Source organism: Haliotis asinina, chromosome 2 (assembly GCF_037392515.1).
Source record: "Haliotis asinina isolate JCU_RB_2024 chromosome 2, JCU_Hal_asi_v2, whole genome shotgun sequence".
Classification (NCBI taxonomy): Eukaryota; Metazoa; Mollusca; class Gastropoda; order Lepetellida; family Haliotidae; genus Haliotis; species Haliotis asinina.
The window spans coordinates 29,827,699-29,848,323 of NC_090281.1; the positions used below are offsets into that span (position 1 = coordinate 29,827,699).

General features: G+C 39.6%; 1 long non-coding RNA gene across 2 annotated transcripts; it reads right to left on the bottom strand.

Annotated features, from left to right (window-relative positions):
* Positions 1–1,678: 1,678 nt before the first annotated feature.
* LOC137273563 (uncharacterized) lies at positions 1,679–19,139 on the bottom strand. 2 transcript variants are annotated; one of them, XR_010956139.1, is made up of 3 exons: positions 19,127–19,139; positions 3,148–3,227; positions 1,679–2,041 (listed from the first exon to the last, which is right to left on the bottom strand). It is a non-coding gene; the product is annotated as an uncharacterized lncRNA (long non-coding RNA). The 2 variants fall into 2 exon arrangements; XR_010956140.1 differs by lacking the exon at positions 19,127–19,139 and adding an exon at positions 7,597–7,647.
* Between the last annotated feature and the right edge of the window lie 1,486 nt (positions 19,140–20,625).

Consider the following 20,625-nt stretch of genomic DNA (forward strand, 5'->3'; position numbering starts at 1 on the left):
GTCCCACCAAAGCCTCATTTAGTAAATGAGGCTTTTTAGAGGGGTTTTTGAAAAGTGTTTTCGGACTATCATTCCCTATACTACTGATTACGTGGCTTCCTGTTTAATACATAAACTGTGACTAGTAGACGACTGATCTTGCTGAATTTCGCTCGCTATTTCTTGCTATACAGGCAACTGATTTCACATTTGAAGTGGTATTAACGATGTCGGGTAAATAATATCGATGTTTATTTGCGCTTTACATAACTTAACCTCTAGATTTCAATTGTCAATAAAACGTCTCAAGAAAGGAACTGGACATCCACCCTATCGATGAAACTGTTTGTGCATTCAGATCGCTGACGCATTTCCCCGATATGGCGCTAGCAAGGCAATCGTCGAAATCGCAAGAACGTAGAATTCAACTTGCTTTGGGATAAATACGGATAGAAATGCTATTATCAAGCTACAACTGTATGTACATTATTCACTACGCCTAAAAAGTCAAAGTCTGTAACATGGAAATTACACCCAGTTGGTTGTATCATCTGTATATGGGAGATATTACTATAGCGAAACATTATTACTGTGATTGTGTAAAGCATGTAAGCTAAGCATAATTGTAGATGAACTTCCCACTACATCATATAAAATAACAAACTAGTTTCACCAATTAATGGATACAAACGTTATTATCAAAAAGTACAATTGTAGTTTCACTGTGTTCTACGTCTTTGACACGAAAGTTTGTATCGTGCAAATGCCAACCTGTTGTATCATCTTTATATGGGCCGGAGGCCGCACATGCGAAATAAACAAATTGAAATTGAATTGATTATCGTTATTATTAAATCTGCTTACTGCTTCTGGCTACCACGACCCGTGAAGGTCCCGGGAGACAACAGACCTTCAGCAACCCATGCTTGCCATACAAGGCGACTATGCGTGTCATAAGAGGCGACTAACGGGATCGGGTGACCAGGCTCGCTGACTTGGTTGACGCATGTCATCGGTTCCCAATTGCGCAGATCGATGCTCATGTTGTTGATCACTGGATTGTCTGGTCCAGACTCGATTATTTACAGACCGCTCTCTCACCTGGTTGCCACATATCATCATAACCGATTGCGTAGATCGATGTTCATGCTGTTGATCTCTTGATTGTCCAGACCAGACTCCTATATTTACATACCGACGCCATATAGCTGCAATATTGCTGAGTGCGGCGTAAAACTAAACTCACTCACTCTGGCTACCACGCTAATCTGCACTGTGTATTGTGACTGCCAGTTTGAGAATTCTCCAGTGACCATGATGTCAGCTGGCCCCGTGAAGATACGGGTTAGAACTGATCGTCAGTGACCCATGCTTGTCTAGCAGACAAACGTGATAGGGTGATCAGGCTCGTTCACTTGGTTGCCACGTATCATCGTCACCGATTGCGTAGATCGATGTTCATGCTGTTGATCCCTGGATTGTCTGGTCCAGACTCGATATTAACAGATCCCCATCATATATCTAGAATATTGCAGAATGTGGTGTAAAACTGAATTCACTCATTCACTCATGTTAGCTATAGATGTTCGTTCAGGATGTCAAGAGGACCTCAGTTTACACTATCTACTCAAACGTTTGATTGGAAATTACCAGGATAACACCAGTCACATAACAAAATCAAACACAACTGGAAATACAATTCACAGTGGTAATTTGTTTTTATTCAGGACATATCAGTCACATAAGCAACGACTATAGTCCAGCATTATGGACACTGTGCTCGGACACTCATATTATCCATGATATCCCTTGCCGCTGGGGAAGTAGAATCCACCCCTTCCACCATGGTAATCTTGCCAGACGGGTTGCTTGTTAAACTGTTGTTGATTGATGGTGGCATACTGTTTGAAGTCTTGGTTGTTCCATACGTCATTTCCTCCATATCCGTATCCTGCATCTCCGTAGCCTACACCGTATCCTTTGGGTTGAAGTATGGCTGAGGCCTTCGCCACCAGCAGGACCAAACAGACTGCTACAGCAAAGGTTTTCATGGTGGATATTTCTGTTGGTAAAGAGAACGACACAGTTATGCTGATTTGTTGAAGTTCGACGGTGCATCAGTATTTTCTCCCAAGGTATGCATAATGCATGTATCACTGTTAATTACTTCATTGTGTCCAGCATGTGTGGTTTCAATTTGTCTTCCAATACATTCTCTCAACGTGAAATGTGTTTTTTAAATATGTCTAAGTTAAGAAGTTTCCAAGTTTGATCCTTTTCTCATCAATGCATATTTTTTTCATTTTCTCAATTATTTTAGGGAATATGTCCTTAGTTAACAAGTTTTCATCAATGTCAAAATTACTCCGAGGTGACAAGTTGATTAAAGTGAGAGTATAACTATACCAAGAAATTATTTGCTATCATCAGCTACCGTTGTGCTTATTGAAAACCTGTATTCATCTTCTCAAATGATAGTACATTTAAATGCTATGCGGCAGTTGTCCTGCTCCCTTTCTGGTGATTGTTGATTAGATAATAGGATGTGGTGATTAATTGGCAGTTACAACAGCTCAGTTAAACGTACGAAAGGAACAGGGGAATTCAATCTGGCAGAGGTAATGGAGTCTAAGAACGATTCATTCAGTTTGAGAGCACAGTCCTGTGAGGAAATTGGTGGCTACCTTTCATTGTGGTAATATTTTATTCTGATGTTGAAAATAATTTCGAACGTGGCCAACATTATCTCGCTTCGCTCGCTTATAGAAAGACTGGTCATTTCCCCCTTTTCCCTCTGCTGCGCTACAGTTTGCCTATGCTTAAAGCTGCTACACGTTTATTTGAAACATATGACTGTCGTTTAATGATTCACTTTCTCTTGTTCATGTACAAATCTAAGCGCATCAGGTTGTATCTACAGTCGTAGCTACCTGGTGTCAGAATTCCATGCTGAATGCCCCAGGACCTTGTCACACCAATAAACATGCCACGCTGTTTCAACACATGTTCTTAAAGAATGTGTCGATAATACTTCGTGATAAATCTATTTATCTCAAAATTATTCTTAATCTCCGTGGAATACTTGACATTTTGACTGATTTGTCGGTAAGGTCTGTAAATATCTGGCTCTAATTCTACTTCAAATGATTGAGAGCAAACCATACTTACCAGTCTACAACGATGAGACGGAGTGACGAATGCCAACTTATCTTCGTCTTAAATATGCTCCAGATACTCTTGTGGCCTCCCTTTTTAACATATTCAAAATAGCTGTCATCATTTAAAGTCATTTACTCCGCGAAATGGAACAACATTTATAGCTTGTGCTATCAAAGGACTTTCAGTAGGAAAACAATTTAAACAGTTGAAAGAAAACAATTTCCTTTTTTTATATTTTGCAGATTGTTTGAGTATGGGAACACAACTGATGGATATGTTTATAATCAATCATGTTCCGAAAGATTACTTTCATCATTTTAAAAGTTCCTGGGGATTGGCTAGGCTAACTCGGAACGACTAGACTGTCTTGTCACAGTTCAATTTTTTGTAGGCTGCAGCTGTAGTAGAACGTGGGCAATTTAAACAGAGTATCCCAAAATAGTATTGTGCTCATAAATGGGTATCTGGACTTCCAAAATACATTCGTTACCACGACAGCGGGTGAAACAGTAGGTTTCATATCTTATATGCAAAAGAATGATTACATCAAAAACCTAACAAATATGCACATACATTACATTTTAAGATTGAGAATATTTTTTTAATTTCAATTTTTCTGCTAGATTGTATCATCCGGGTATCCGTTTTGCTGCAGGTCGGAGGTCCTCTTGTTTTCAGTATATGGTCTTTATGATACTCCGTTTTGGGTGGGGAGCTCGGATGAAGAACAAACATGAATTGACCACACCAAACACACCCTAAAAAACCCAAAACAAAATGACCACTCGATGATGTTGGAGAACATCAACCTTGTGATTCTATTGTCCATTGGCCATGATCTTTGATCATGGAAACCCAGGATAAGATTCCCTTGAAATTAATCCTTCTACGATAGTAATCTTGGTTGACGGGCTGCTTGTTGAACTGTTGTTGATTGATAGTATTATACTGTTTGAAGTCTTGGTTGTTCCATATGTCATTTCCTCCATATCCGTATCCTCCTCCGTATCATCCGTCGTGTCCTTATCTAAATGTGGCTGAGGCCGTCGCCACCATCAGGACCAAACAGACTGCTACAGCAAAGGTTTTCATTGTGGATATTTCTGTTGGTGAAAACGGTGCAATTTTTGGTACGTATTTGACGTATCTGTAACACACCATGGGATACCAAGAAAATGTTCCCCACATATTGAGCCAATCGGACCAGGCTAGCTATTCTCAAAACGTTCGTAGCCCTACGAACTCCTTAAGCCCATTCTTAACACAGTGGCTACGATCGAAGGAATGAATTCTTAGGGCTACGAACGTTTCGAGACTAAGGGCCCAGGGTGTGAACCAGGGTCTTCAGCGAACGCCTTAACTACTGGACTACACCACGGCCCCAGATGTGCTGTGTTCGGCACTTATCTTCCGTACACCAAAATACTTTTGTACACCCTGACGTACACTTTTCACTATTATCTGTGGCATTTATACCAACACACAACATTCCAATTTTGCTACATGTATGATGATCTGCTTTGTGTTGCAACTATTATCACCTTAAATGTTCTGGTATAGTAATAAACAAAATGAGTTGTTCCTGGGGTCTTCCACATGGTCGACTGGCGATTTATTGTCAGCCCTGACTACCGATTGACATTCTCTGCTAACTCATGTGCATGTGTTACAACCATTTCGCGCCAATAAATATCTCATGCTCTCATGCTATTTTCACGCGTTTTAGTCAGATTGTTACAATGAATAAAAGAATAATATTTTTATGCTTTTCGCAATATTTAGCAATATTCCAGCTATATCACGCTGGGGGACACCAGAAGTGGGCTTCACACATTGTTTCCATGTAGGAAATCGAACCCGGGTCTTCGGCGTAACGAGTTAACGCTTTAACCACTAAGCTACCCAAGTGCCCGACCTCGCAGTGAAATAGCCGCTCTCACTACTAATTTGTCAGACTAACGTGATAATATTTGTTTATAACTCTACTTAACTATGCTTAGACTTATTGAAACCAAGCCATAAATATCAATCAGCAACGAGGTGACGAGGTGACGAGGTGACGAGGTGAGGAGTGGCAATTCATTGCGTCTTATATACGCTCAAAATACATCTTGTGACCCCCTTTTTTAGATGGTTAGCAGGTCATTTGTACGAATTTTTGCTCTGGAGAAATGAGCCATGAGGGTGTTTATAATATTTAAAGCTTGGGCTATCAAAGGTATTCAATCGGAATATCATATTTTCAAAGAAACGAATTTGCTGTCATATTGTCAACTCGCACATGTGTGGTCCACGCGACTTACCACAGAATTATACATGCAATATTTGACGAAATGATGGAAGCACAGATGAGTCCAAACTTCTTTAATTGGTTCCACAAGACATGACATGAACACGGACACATAAATGAGGTGAGCATAATCTTGCACGAGGACGTTCCTACATAGACAGTCGGAATACCGGACTTGTTTCAATATATACATATGGAAATTAATTAAGCAACACCAAATTCAAAGACACATAAAAACTTAACAAAGTTTAACGAAGTAATTTTGATGATTGATTATTCAATTTTGATGTATTGACATACAGCATGAGCTTTTCATGGGTTGATATGACGCGCGTGAAGCTTGCACAGCGCACGTGCATTGCTTTAACCTCAACTTTCGAAAAATGCACTTTTTCCCTGGGGTGTTTACAAGCGCAGGTTGTCGATTGCATTCGGTTTTTCATTCATTTCAATGTCATGGCACGTAGGAAATTATCAGAGGCCACTCGTTGGCAAATAATCGGCATGAGGAATGCTGGTATGTCTCTAAGACAAATCGGGACTCAAATCGGACGACATCATTCCATAATTTCAAAACTTTTGAAAAAATACCGGGCCACTAATGAAGTTAAAGACCTGCCTAGACCAGGAAGACCCAGGAAGACCACAGTCCGGGAGGACAGAGCTTTACTGAGACTTGTACGGCGCAGGTCCTTCGACTCGAGCTCTCGGTTGAGACAGGAGTGGCTTCCAGGGAGACCCATCTCGAACAGGACTGTTCGGAATCGTCTGAAAGCTGCAGGATACCGGGCAAGGAGGCCAATCAAGCGACCCAGACTGTCTCCAGCCCATAAGGCAGCCCGACTGGCCTGGTGTAATGACCGTTTGCACTGGAACATTGCCTCTTGGAGGAAGGTCCATTTCTCAGATGAGAGCCGGTTCTTGCTGCACATGGTGGACGGTCGTACTCGGGTCTGGAGGCAGAGGAACACAGCAATGGCTCCACGGAACATCCAGGAGACTGTGGCCTTTGGGGGAGGTTCCGTTATGGTATGGGGGTGCATTTCCATGAACTGCAAGTTGGATATCATTACCATCCGTGGCAACCTTAACAGTGTTCGTTACCAACAGGAGGTTCTTGACAGGGCTGTGGTACCTCATTTTGAGAACCATCCTCTGGCAACGAGACCCATATTTATGGACGACAATGCTAGACCTCACAGGGCGCATGCTGTAAATGATTTTTTGCGGCAAAATGCAATTGACAGAATTCCATGGCCTGCCATGAGCCCTGACCTCAACCCCATTGAACATTTGTGGGACTTTATTGGCCGTCGTGTGAGGCAGAGAGACCCACCAGTCCATAATCTCAACGAATTGACGGCTGCCCTGCATGAGGAGTGGAACAGGATCCCCCAGAATCAGATCCGGAGACTCATCCAAGGAATGAGGAGGCGTCTGGAATCGGTGGTGCGTGCGCAGGGAGGACACACTAGATATTGATGAAAGTCGGTGTGCAGACTCTCAGATGACTGTTCTTTCTTTCCATGTGACATTTGTGTTAATACACCTGACAACAACGTCTGTGGATGAATAGTAAATTGTGTCCATTTTTTCATGAATTTAAGACAGTTTTAAGAATTTGGATTTCGTTGCAATAAAGCAAAGTCTTGATACTTTTTCCCTTTAAGTTGTTTGTCAGAGATCGTCTGTTGAATAAAAAAGTGTCAAACTATATCAACCCGGCATATTTTGATTGTCAGAACACTTCAAAGTTGCTCCAATAGAAAAAATTGGGGTGTTGCTTGATTAATTTCCAGGTGTATAGATGTGAACATATATATACATATACAGTTTTTAAGAACAATGGACCGGCAAAAATTCAACAATGGACAGATATAGAAACAATAGCATCTCCCTCTACAGTTGATGTGATGACAGATACAGCCAAGGGGATGAGCAATAAAGGCCTTAAATGTCACATACAGTAATTAATGGAAGTGACAAAAAGGAACAAGGTAGTTGACAACACAAAATATGCTGCGGCAGTTATAAAGATTAAGACTGCAGACTAAATAATAAGAAATAAATCTCATATGGCTTGGCTACATAGTGTTTCCTTTTTGCAAGATGGCTGTCCAGAATTAGACACTATAACAACATTGTAAACTTTGAAAGTTCCAACTCACGTCTCTTGATGAAACATATTCCCAGCTGCCCTGTACCTTAATAATCAGTTTTACTCCAAACGATAACTGTTGTCGTCTCTAAACCTGCTGGGATAAACACAGAATGTCAATTCATGAGAATATCATGTCATTCTCATCACCTGAAACTGATTCCAAGAAGGACAAAGAATGTACTTGAGTACAACTTAGGCGACCAGGGGCTTCTCTCACAAAGCAACAATTACTAAACTTAACGCTAACTCCCATTCTTTAACACTGGACTAAGGTTAGCTTAGACCTATAGCTAGGTAACTTTAGTGCCGTGTTAAAGAATGGGAGTTAAAGTTAAACATAGTAAAGGTTGCTTTGTGAAAGGAGCCCCTGGGCAGTAGGGAGTCCAGGGGAAGTAAGTTAAAAAGGAACAGTTACAATTTAGTAATAAGTCTTTAGACTTCCAAGAAACATTCGCTGTTAGGATAGTAGGCGCATCAATATGCTTCATACTCTAAGAATATCAATATTTAATCCAAAATTTAAAACAAATATGTACCTACGATGTTACGAGTGTGTATGTTTTGTTATTAAGTAATAATTATTATTGGGTCACAACATTTAGTGTTTTGAATAATAATTATGATGGGTCACATTTTGTTTTAATAGATGGTCAACACTTTTAGGATTCCGGTTTTCCGGAATTTATCTGCTCCTAGTTTTCTATGTGTTCTCTTCCGGGAGACTTATTCGAGGGCTTTCTACAGTGTTGACGATGGACTTATGTACCCGAACTTTCGGAAAATGACTGAGTATATAATATTATATAAAAAGGCTGGTTGCCGTGTTGCAGGGGACACACTCATTCATATTTACTGGAGTTACATCGCCAACAATCATCAACGCCTGACCTACGTTATCCGCTGTCAGACGGATCGCTGTGTTTACATTCTGCATAGTTGATTCTCTCTCGCACTAAGACTTTGGTGAGTTTACTATGTTATATTTTGTGACCCATTGCCTTAGATTTTGTCTCACCTGTATTGAATTTGTAATCAGCATGGTGAAATTGACTTGTGACTTCGTTCTGTTTTGCTGGTTCCCAAGGGGATTTCTTACATCGTTTGTCACGGTAACCGTAACAACAAGAAAAACTCGACTTCCAAGAACCATTCGTTGATAGGATAGTAGCAACACCAATATGCTTCTTACTCTATACACAAAGGAATATCAAAATTTAATCCAAAAATTTAAAAAAGTGTGTTCCAACAAGAAAACCTCGAAGAAGATAAAGTTTGAGGTCGACAATGCAGATTGTAATCGAATAAATGAGATAAAAGACTTCCTTAAGAAATTGGGATTGGATCTGGTAAGTCAATGAATGAATCAATTGATTTCAATAACACACAGATCAGAACAAATGCTTTTATAAAATAAATGAAGTGGAAGTATAAATTATGAACCTAGAAGTGAACAAATGATAAGAATATCAACGCTCGTTTTTTTAAATCAAATTTGCAAAGACCCTTTCTACTACCTCAATAGATAAAGGAAAAAATACGATTCCCACTACATTATGAGCAAGTGTTTGCACACTTGTTTGTTTGTTTGCTTAACGCCAATGTCGGTAGTGATACAGCTGTATGATGGCGGTCTGTAAACCATCGCGTCTGGATCAGACAATACAGTGATTGACATCATGCAGTGGATGACAACATATGCTACAGACCCTCCAATTTGAGAATTTAAGAAAAAAATACTCAAACGTGTATTTACTATACGTAAACAATGGCATATTTTATATACTCAGCCAAACAAAAACATTCTACAATGGAAATATTGTGTACGTTATGAAATAGATCATCCAGGTGTGAATAGAGATGAGTTAAACTGGATTGCGACGTCTTGATATCGGATAAAGTAATGCATTACGTTCCCTGATCTCCCCACCCGAAATTTACAACAACAAAGCATTATGAAAGAATCGCAGTATGGTACGGGGCGGGGTGATGTCATGTTGAAATATCTCAGTGGGAACGTGAATAGTGATGGGGTGAGTTGGCATTTCCCGTCACATCGGCAATATTTCGGCCATATCGTGAGGACAGACGATCATATAGTTAAAATGAATATGTACGCCGCGTCAAAAAGTACCATATATTTTTTAATCAAACTAGAAATTACAATGTTCGCTTTTTTCTAAACTACAAGTGCATATTTAATATAGTGCAAATATGTGACCATAACATCATATCACACCTGTTCCGAGCTGTACGTGCATGATTGCGTTTAGCATGCTTGCTTCTGACTCGGTTTGCTAAAAAGGCGGTATGTACAGAACCCTTTTGGCATATGTTATTTTGGCAGACACAGCTTAAATTATATTTTAGGTATGAATTAAGCTTTTTTGACCTACCAGTAAAGTGTCCAAAACGTATAATAACGTTCAGTGACTCTGAATCAAAGATGACATATTACTGGGATGCATCAAGCTGGTATTGGAGTGCTATTGGAGCACAACTGAACACCAATCATAACGTCATCAGCAGTCTAATACGTAAGCATACTGATTCCGAAGAAGTGAAGGATGCACCGATGTCTGGACGTCTCAGAAAAACTAATGACAAGGAAGATCGTGCATCTGGCACGCCAAAGCAGATGAAGCCCAAAGTCTGCCTGTACACAGCTGCGACATGGTTGGCATCCATACAACACAGTGTCCGTCAACGACGCCTACATTCTGAGAGCAAGACGACCAATCTGAGGTCTACTCCTCACTAATCAGTCCATGCCCATTTAGCCTGATGCCATGCACGTGCTCGCTGGGACCAAAGGAGATGGCAAATTATCCACTGGTCCGACGAAGGCAGATTTTTGCTGCATCATACAGACGGGAAGAGTATGGAGGCAGAGAGGCACAACATATGATCAGAGGAACATCAGAGGAAACTCCGTCATTGTGTGGGGGTATTGTTCCTATGACTGTATAAATGACCTCAACACAGTTCCCGTGAGACTGAATGGACAGAGGTACCAGAACTTGATCGTGAACGGTGCTGTGTGCCTCATTTCAACCATGCTCACGACACTCGCCCAGTCTTCATGGACGGTAATGCCAGACCATATCGTGCCCGAGTTGTTGTTCAGCATCTCCAGCACAATGCAACTCAAACGCTACCATTCCAATGTCCCGAATGGCCAGTCAGAAGACCAGACATGAAACCTACTGAGCATTTGTGGGGCACTTTGGGACGTAGAGTGAGGACAATGATTGTAGTTAACTTCAGTTCGCTACTATCAAGCCTTCACTTAGTACCGAAACTCGGTTTTATGTTGTTATTGTTTTGACTGAACGCACACATGAGGTCATATAAAGAGTTAAATGCGCTTTTCTAATCACCATTTTCTTGAAGATACAGTTTTACTTACTAAAAATATGTGGGTGGCGCGATATTTATGACGAGGTGCATATCAATATTTGTTTTAGATGCTGCCGTCAAAGGGCAGTACAACAGCTGGATTGTCGCAGATGTTAATTAAAACTAGTTTCAGAGAGCTAAAAAGTCCTTTAAAGCAGTTGAATGGTAATTTAGATACCCTGTAAGAAATATATTTACTTGACTCTTTGATTCTCCCATTACAAAATGTATTCTTGTGTATTTCCAGATTGGCAAATGGGACATTGTTGCATAATCACCATCACATCTTGACTGACAGCCCAAGTAAGTGCAACCGAAAGCTGGCTTTATACCTACTTGAAAGCATCATTTCTTTTCTATCAGATCATCCATGTAAGATCTACTGATAGCTTTGTAATCAGTGTATAGGTTGAGAAGTGGTGTCACGGATTTGTTCAGTACTGCCTTTGCTGCATCATCAGGCAGTGTGTCACCCTTAATGCCATCATCGCTGGTCAGGCTATGGACGAAAATGCCATATTTGCCAGTGGCAAGTTAATTGTATAGGTCCACTATGTCCTTGATGACGGGGCTGCCCGAAGACATGCTTAAATTGCCTTTAGACGTGACAGAGAATCTGAAAATAGTACAAACTATCTATATATGAAGAGACTATACTGTCAATATCGAGCTATTGTCTGGTATACGAGAAGATATATTTTGTGATCCAACCACAATGATACTGTACACATTGCCACTATCTTTTGCCTCGTAAATGTCCTTGTTCCTTAACCGGATGTGTTGCTGTTGGTGTATTATGCCATTTATTTCAGATTACTCATACAGGATGTCAATATGTCATGCTCTAGAGCCGCCGAGACATAGTCTCATGCCTTGGCAGTGTATTTTATCTATGTTTTTTTTCTATAAATTACGCTTGCATGACCTACCATATGCAAGCGTGCAATGTGCAATTACGTTGGAATTACATCTTAATTATAATACATCTTGATTACAAAACTATTCAAACAAATTCACTAATGTGTATTGATTCAGAAACAACGTGGTTCCATATTTTCTCTTTGCCATAAGTGTTATTGTTGGGTGATTGAATATGAGTTCCCAAAATTGCTTACGTCGCCATTTAGAGACAAAAATATTTTCAGAAACCTATCACAACATAGTCATGTAGCATATCAAGAGGTAGCTCATGGTACATATCATATAACTAACCATATAATATGCATATCATTTCAATTCCGTGACATAACATATGACATAATCATATAAATTAATCAAATATTGTCCATCATTTATCGGACACCAACATTGTAAGGTTTGTAAGTTAATGGAAATCTGCCATCCAATTAATGTAGGACTTACGTCCTAAGATACTACGTCCTATGTAGGAGATAGTGTGTCCTACGTAGGAGATAATGACACCAAAAATATTTGTCACCGTGGCCTTAATACGCTTCCGTAATATATACTACCACAACACACTTATGTAGTGATAATGTAGACACGCACAGTCGGAATTGACACACTAACACTCCTATCTTGGTTAATAAATTACAAATGACATAAAGCCAAATGAATATATTAATTCAAGAATGATAAATTCTATCATAGGTAAGAGGTTACTATATAATACAAGTGGAGTTTGCACGTGCAATATATAATGTGTACTAGTATATATATATATTTGAAATTTCACAATGACTTGGCATTCTTAAGTAACTTGCATTGTCAATCAGTTTAGTCACTAACCTGCAAGAACAAAATATGCCGTTGAAATAAACCTTCGAAAGTATTTGACATACAAACAAGCATAAATTCTTGTTCGCAGTCCTGAAGATCCGCTTATCTTCATTTGGCAGGTGAACTTTCAGAAATGCAGGTCCATGCCTGTGTCATTCTCTTCCTGTCAGCATTCCAGTGTCTGATTCTCATAGGTTTCAAATCTTGCTTGAGAAGGTATCGGTACAAGAACACAATGTCGTCTTACTAACCTGCAAACTCACCGTGAGTGAGTGAGTTTAGTTTTACCCCGCATACAGCAATATTCCAGCTATATGGCGGCGCCCTGTAAGTAATCGAGTCTGGACCAGACTACCCAGTGATCAACAACATAAGCATCGATCTGCGCAACTGGGAACCGAGCGAGCCTGGCCACCTGATCCCGTTAGTCGCCTCTTACGACAAGCATTGTCACCTTTTATGGCAAGTATGGGTTGCCGAATGCCTATTCCAACCCGAACCGTCACGGGTGTGAAACTCACCATGCTGATCATTTGATCAGCTTCTCCGAGAGTGTAGGCGACGGTGACAACTCGCTTCCTGCAAAGCCAGTAGAAATTGCTTTGACCCATTTTCTTCAAGCGAACATAACGGCATGTTGGGTATGTTCGCAATTGTTACTGACTTGACATCTGCACATGTCAAGATGTGACTTCGTGTATGCATTGCTATGTATTGATATCAATACAGATTACGTCTGAGGCCTATTATATTCAATTCTTTGTATGTCTTTTTACATATAATATGGTCCATAGTTCAGATATACGGAAATTCGTTCATCCGGTCGATCTAACAATGACTACTACACCTCATATCCAAAAATACAATCGCTGTACTATGAAACACTTCCATTGTCTATCTATTAATGTTCAGTGTATCCGTTGGAACCACCAGACTCAACGTCTTGAAACTTTGCCATTTCTTATTGGTTTCAGTCATGATGTCTCTAAAGTTTCCATTTCTGATAGAGATTCTACTCTGTACATATATGGATTTACATGCTAGTTTTACACCTATATCTGTGATATTCTGGATGTTTTTAGTGTTCTTCGCATGATATATTTCGGTGTAGGTGTCATGAATGCATCGTGGTTTCGTCGCTATATAGCTGAACTACTGCCAATCTGACTAAACGCAGCGACTCCCTCGCTCACTCACTCACTCACTCACTCACTCTGAACAAGCCACTCTGTATCAGATTCACAGCCGTCGTCAGCTATTTTTAAGATTCACGCGGGTAAATGTTCGGACAGCCTTTCACCAGTGTGTTGCCCAGGATAAATGACGAAAACAAAACTGGTCATTGCTCTTCACTAAGTAGTCTGTCCATTAAGTATACTAGTGAAAAAAGAAACTATACCTAGGAAAAAATCAATTTTAGTTAAATATTTCAAACAAAGACGCAAGGATTTCTCTCAGGTCTGAAGTGACAACGGAATGTTAAAACGGACCCTTCATAAAATGCAAGTACATCAAGGAATTGTGTGTCACCCTGAGATGAAGCCCATGTTCCCCAGTTTTTGTTATGCAAATGATGATCAAAATGCTAAAACTCTCTAATAAGAAACTATATACAGTATTCGTAGATTTTTCTAAAGCATTTGATAAAGTCTGGAAAATTGGGTTGTGGCATAAACTAACAAAAAATGGTATAGATGGGAGACTCTTCACACTCATAAAAATATGTATCATAACATAAAATCTAGAGTAATGATTGGAAATGCTATATGAGATAAATTCCCGTGTCACGAGGGTGTGCGACAAGGTGAAAACCAGTCGCCCCTTTTATTTTCTTTACTCCTTAACGATCTTGAACAACATCTCTTTGACAGTTGTTTTAGATATGAAATGCAAGCAAACAGTACCGACCTCTTATACAATCTTAATATACTGTTATACGTAGATGACGCCGTAATGTTCAGTGAAAATCCAAGAGATTTACAAACATCTCTGAATGTCTTCTTTCATTACTGTAAGAAATGGAAACTTAAAACCACATCTGTGATAATGCAAGTAAAATTCCTTGGTTTCGTTTTGTGAAACATATCCTTGATAACTGCGGTCTATCCTACGTGTTCCTAAATCTGACTGTATGCTCAACGCCCTGGCTTGTCTCAGTGGTCGAAAACACCTACAGAGCGCAGTTCTTTCAAAACTGGAAGTCTCAAGTTGATTCAAGTTCTAAGGGGGATTACTATAAATATTTCAAAACACAGCCAATCCCAGAAAAAATATCTTCTTCTCCCCAAAACTATATGCTACCCTATTTTGAAGTTTAGAACATCTAACCATAAATTACCAATTGAGACACGCCGGTGGTTGGGTATTCCACGTGGAAACCGACACTGTCCGCTTTGTGTATCAAACGCTGTTGGAGATGAGTTTCACTATTTGTCCAGATGTGAAGCTTTTCTCCAACTGCGACAACAGTCTCTGAACACGAAATGCGTACTATTCCCAAATTTGCCAATCCTTAAAAAGCTCTTGTCCACGTCCAGCTTAGGCGACTTTAAAGGCCTTTATATATTACTGAATAATATATTTAACGCATTTCAAAAATGAACTATTATCGGTACCTTACATCTTACGACTACGAGGGGATGTCAATATGTTTTGAGCCTTGCATAGAAAAACGCAAAAGTTTGGTATGAACCACATTTATTTTTCAACATAGTCCCCTTGTGAGTCAAGACACTTGTTCCATCTTTTCTGCTAGGCGCTGATGCCATCTCTGTAGAAGGCGCCAGTTTGGTCCGCAAACCAAGCCTCAGTAGCAGCAATAAGCTCATTATCATCCTGAAATCTACGACCACGCAAGTGTTTCTTGAGATTTGGGAACAGATGGTAATCACTTGGTGCCAGGACTGGAGAGTAGGGGGGATGCGGTAAGATTCCGTACCCGCATTCTTGGACAGCAGCAGCTGCAACGCGAGAGGTGTATACGGGAGCAATGTCTTGATGTAGAAGAATACCACGTCTGATCCTGCCCCGGCGCTTCTCCTTGATTGACTGTCGCACTTGCCTCAACAAATTAGCATAATATTCCCCATTCATTGTTCTTCCTTTTGGTAAGTAATCTATGTGGATGACGCCTTTGCTATCACAGAAGACTGTCGCCATTACCTTCTGCACTGATCTGGAGGCTTTGAACTTTTTGGTTCTGGGAGAAGTGACGTGTTTCCATTCCATGGATTCTTGTTTGCTCTCAGCATCATAATGGTGGATCAAGGTTTCATCACAGGTTACTAGCCTAAAGTAAAAATCTTCTGGATTCTTCTTGTATCTGGTTAGCATGGAGTTGCTTATGGTGACCCTTGTTTGCTTCTTTTCATCTATAAGCATTCTTGGCCTCCATCTTGGGCACACCTTAGACATGACGAGATGTTGAAGAATTGTCTTGATGGATCCGTGTGAAATGCCTGCGGTCTCCTCTAACTCGTGGAGTGTGATTCGACGATTTTACAGCACAAGTCTATGCACTCTCTCAATGTTTTCTTGACTAGTGCTTGTTGCTGGGCGACCTGGACGGGGGTCATCTTCAAGACTCTACCATGCTTAAATTCATCGACCCATCGTTTGATGGTAGCAGATGAAGGGGAAGACTTCCCATAGACTGCTGAAAGCTTTTCTTCAATTCTCTTCGCCGAGTTTCCTTCAAGAACTGAAAACTTAATTACTGCTCTATACTCAATTTTATTCATTTTCACTGCCGTGAGGGGGGTCTCTTTCTGTCAATATGAGCTCTTCAAGAGTACTACTACTCTGAGAGTAGGATACCAAAACTTTTATACATCAGCTACACCCCAAGGTTCAATGTCGTACCATAGGCTGTGACACCTTGGTATGAAAAATGCCGAAGGTTCCAAACTTATTGACATCCCCTCGTATATAAACTGTTGTCTTGTATGTTATGTAAATGTATGTACGTTTATCTCATGTACCGCCGTTGGCGGTTTCTGGAGAACAAAGAGTTCTGAGTGAACATCACATCTGTAGGATACTCTCGATTGACGCTTGCGCCAATGTAATCCGCCTCCCCAGAAACTGTAACCGCTCACAGCACTTCACTGAGAGTATCAAAATATTCCTCAAGTCAGCATCCGGCATCTCCTTAAGCTTTCCTCAATGGTCCAGGCTGATATAGATATCCATACCCCTCTGCGGTCTACGAAAACATTTCATTGGAAATGAGGAGCAAAGAGTATAGGAAATTAAACACAATTACAAACACAAACGACTAAGTAATCTGTAGCAGGTTTTTATTCAGATCATTTCAGTCACATAAGCAAACATTATAGTCCTGCATTATGGACAGTGTGAATGGACAATCATATTATCCCCGCAAGCCCTTGCCGCTGGGGAAGGAGATTCCACCACGAGAGTAATGATCTTGATTGACAGATTGCTTGTTGAACTGTTGTTGATTGATGGTGGCATACTGGTTGAAGTCTTGGTTGTTCCATACGTCATTTCCTCCGTATCCTCCACCGTACCCTCCCCCGTATCCTCCACCGTACCCTCCTCCGTATCCTCCCCCGTATCCTCCGCCGTATCCTCCGCCGTGTCCATATATAAATGTGGCTGAGGCCATCGCCAACAGCAGGACCAAACAGACGGCTACAGCAAAGGTTTTCATGGTGAAAATTTCTGCTGGCAAAAGACATCGCAATGTCAGGCTTGTATTTGATGCATACACAAAGAACTTAGTTAAGCTCCTTCGCAAACTGGAATTCACCTATACATTCAACATTAAACATTCCAGTACCATACAGGTAGAGAAACAGTTTTGTATGAAACACAGTGTATATGATTTCTTTTAAAAGAGCAATAATCATCACAAAATCAACATGGATCCCAATCGTTTTGTTGCTGTCTTTTATGAGTCAAAGGATCATACAGGTCAGGGAAACACATCTTATCGTGGCCACCACAAGAAGCTCCATGTACGTGTTGACAATCTATCATTTCAAAACACACATCAAATTTTGTGAACTGGTTTCTTTTTGCAAGCAACAAAAGGAATGAGGTGTCATTTTACCACTAAACAGTTTTTATTACTTTGTAACATTACAAAGGTGTGCAACCAATATGGGACAATATGCAGATAAGTGAATTTAAATTAGCTAATTTATTAGGCTTATGTGGTCGGATATCAACCTTTTTAGTCTTAAAATCGACTCTTTTGATTTAAACGCTTTCATGGAATATGAGCAAACTGGCTTTTATGCAACTATGTGTATCAACAAATTGATATATAAACATTTCATGGGCATTCTTGCCACCATAAAATGTTTTCTGATGAAATAAAGATCCTAATTTAGTGAAAAACTGAGTATAGAAAAAATGCAAACAATTTTCATTTTATTTTTCTATTTGAACACGGAAAGTTTTAAACACATTCTAATTAACATACATAATCAAATCATGGGACAATAAAAAATTATCGAACGGCCAAGTAAAGCGGCACTTAAACTATACAAGTAATGTGATTGGTTCAACCACCAAACAATTTACTCAGCTTTATTCACGTCTATACTGCAAGTTTCTATCTTCAACAACAGCAGAAAAATGCGTTTTTGAAGGTCCCGTCCCCAAAATGGGACAATATGCATAAATGGGTAAATGGAGGTCTTCGTATATATGTGTAACATATCCAAACGGACTTGTATTAATCGCTCGGGGATTTAGGTCGATCACTCGGCAATATTATCCGTAATGCATTCTTCACTGTATATACTTACAAAATAGCATCATAACTAGAGAGATTTCAAAACACTTGGCCGTACGGTTAGGTCAAGATGCACATGGATTAAGCGAGTAAACATTTTCCCATTCACGAGAAATATTGTCTTTGTAGCAGAATTATGATTACAAGTTTTTCCGAGCTGACGCTTCAATAACTTACATAGTAATTATTGATCGGTATACAGATAATTGCGCACTTGAAGCTTCCAGCTTATCTTGTTTGTGATTTTGTTTGGCTTAACGTACAGAACGACAGAATCCTTTTACTATAATTATTTGCAGTACAATTGCGAACTGTCAATGAATATTGCGAATATAATATCAGGAGAATTAGCAAAAAATGCGATAACCCTTCATTTGGAATTTCGTCAAAGAACTCTTTTGCACCAATAAATATCTCATGTTATTTTGGCACCTTCTACTGTTACTGCCACAAAGAATGAAAGCTGCATGCCAAATCGTTTTATTTAGTAAATGAAACACTAATTGCAATGCTTTTTCTTAGTGAAATACCGTGTGTTTACAATCCACTAATTTATCAGACTTACGTACCAATGTTTCTTTACACTAATTCTACTTTACATTGCTTAGACTTATTGAAAACAAACCGTACTTACCGGTCACCAGAGATGTGACGAAGTGACGAGTGGCAAGTTAATCTCGTCTTATATACGCTCCAAATACATCCTTTGGCCTCCCTTTTAAATATATTTTTACGGATGTGTTACGTAATGATTAATGCTTTAAGAATTATATACCCTGGAGAAATGAGGAATACTTTTCTTTGAAAGACATCTGATCTTAGTAGGAATATTCTTTGTGCAACAGAAAAAAATGTGTACATATTGTCGACAGAGAAATTCCAAACAAACTCGTGACAGGTTTACGTTCAGGCAATAATTATGGAACCATTTGCCCTGGATAAATTGGGGAACCTGGGGATCGGTGTTTGATTCCAGGTAAGGAAGTAAACATTTATCACTGAATTGTGAGGACACACTATAGTTCACACTCCACATCATTGTCCTGTCTTGTCACCACTCACTTGTTTGCAGGTTGCAGTAAATGAGTGAGCTACGTTTTACGTCACTTTCAGTAATTTCCAAGCTATATATCTGCGGTCTGTAAATAATCGAGACTAAACCATGCTATTTAGTGGTCAACAAGCATGAACATGGCTCACGCAAATGTGATACGATGACATGCATCAAATAGGTAGTAGTCTCCTTTTACGGCGATCATAGGTTACTGAAGACAAATATTTTTATTCTTTCCCGTATCGTCAGGGGTTGTAGCAAAGGATTAAGAAGATCAGATTCAGATATTCAACGTTCATTAGTACGGAAGTAGCTGTGCATCTGTTCGTTTTATGGTAACGGGTAGAATCATTATTCTTAAAAAATACACCTAAACTAAACTAAACTAAACTAAACTAAACTAAACTAAACTAAACTAAACTAAACTAAACTAAACTATGTTTAAATAAGACGTAACTGAAGTGTTGGGTCAGATGAAGATTCCAAACACACCAAAGAGTTTAACAGCAATGTATATCTTATTCTGTATGCAAAATAATCCAAAAAGCTAACCCAAAACATTCAAAACTTGGTTTATCTGCAGTTTTGTTTAAAGATGAAGCACTGTTCTGTGACAACGTTGGAAGTAGAAAATGAAGTTCAGGAAAGGTAACTGCCCCAAATTTCATTGTTGGGAATAAGGTGAATGGCCTCATTAAGACACCATCAATTACCAGTAGTCAGTTAAAGAATCGATTAATGGATTATTTAAGTATTCTGCTGTTTGTAATATTATGACATGTTTTATGATTTGTGTAGGTGAGATGGTAACGAATTCGTATAAACCAAGAAATTATAGGTGTATGCAATGTTATTAAATACGCATGTTAATCTCACAACAGTTTTTATATTTACAACGCGTTCTGTGAGTGACAGACATGTGCTTCACTTATTGTACCCATGTGGGCAACCCAGTTTTTCGCCGTTGCGACTAGGACACCCAGTCACCCCAGGTGATGCAATAACACCAATTACAAGAGATGTCTTGTCTGGAAAATGGCGTCTGGGCTCCATATTTGGTGAATGTATATGAAAGAAAA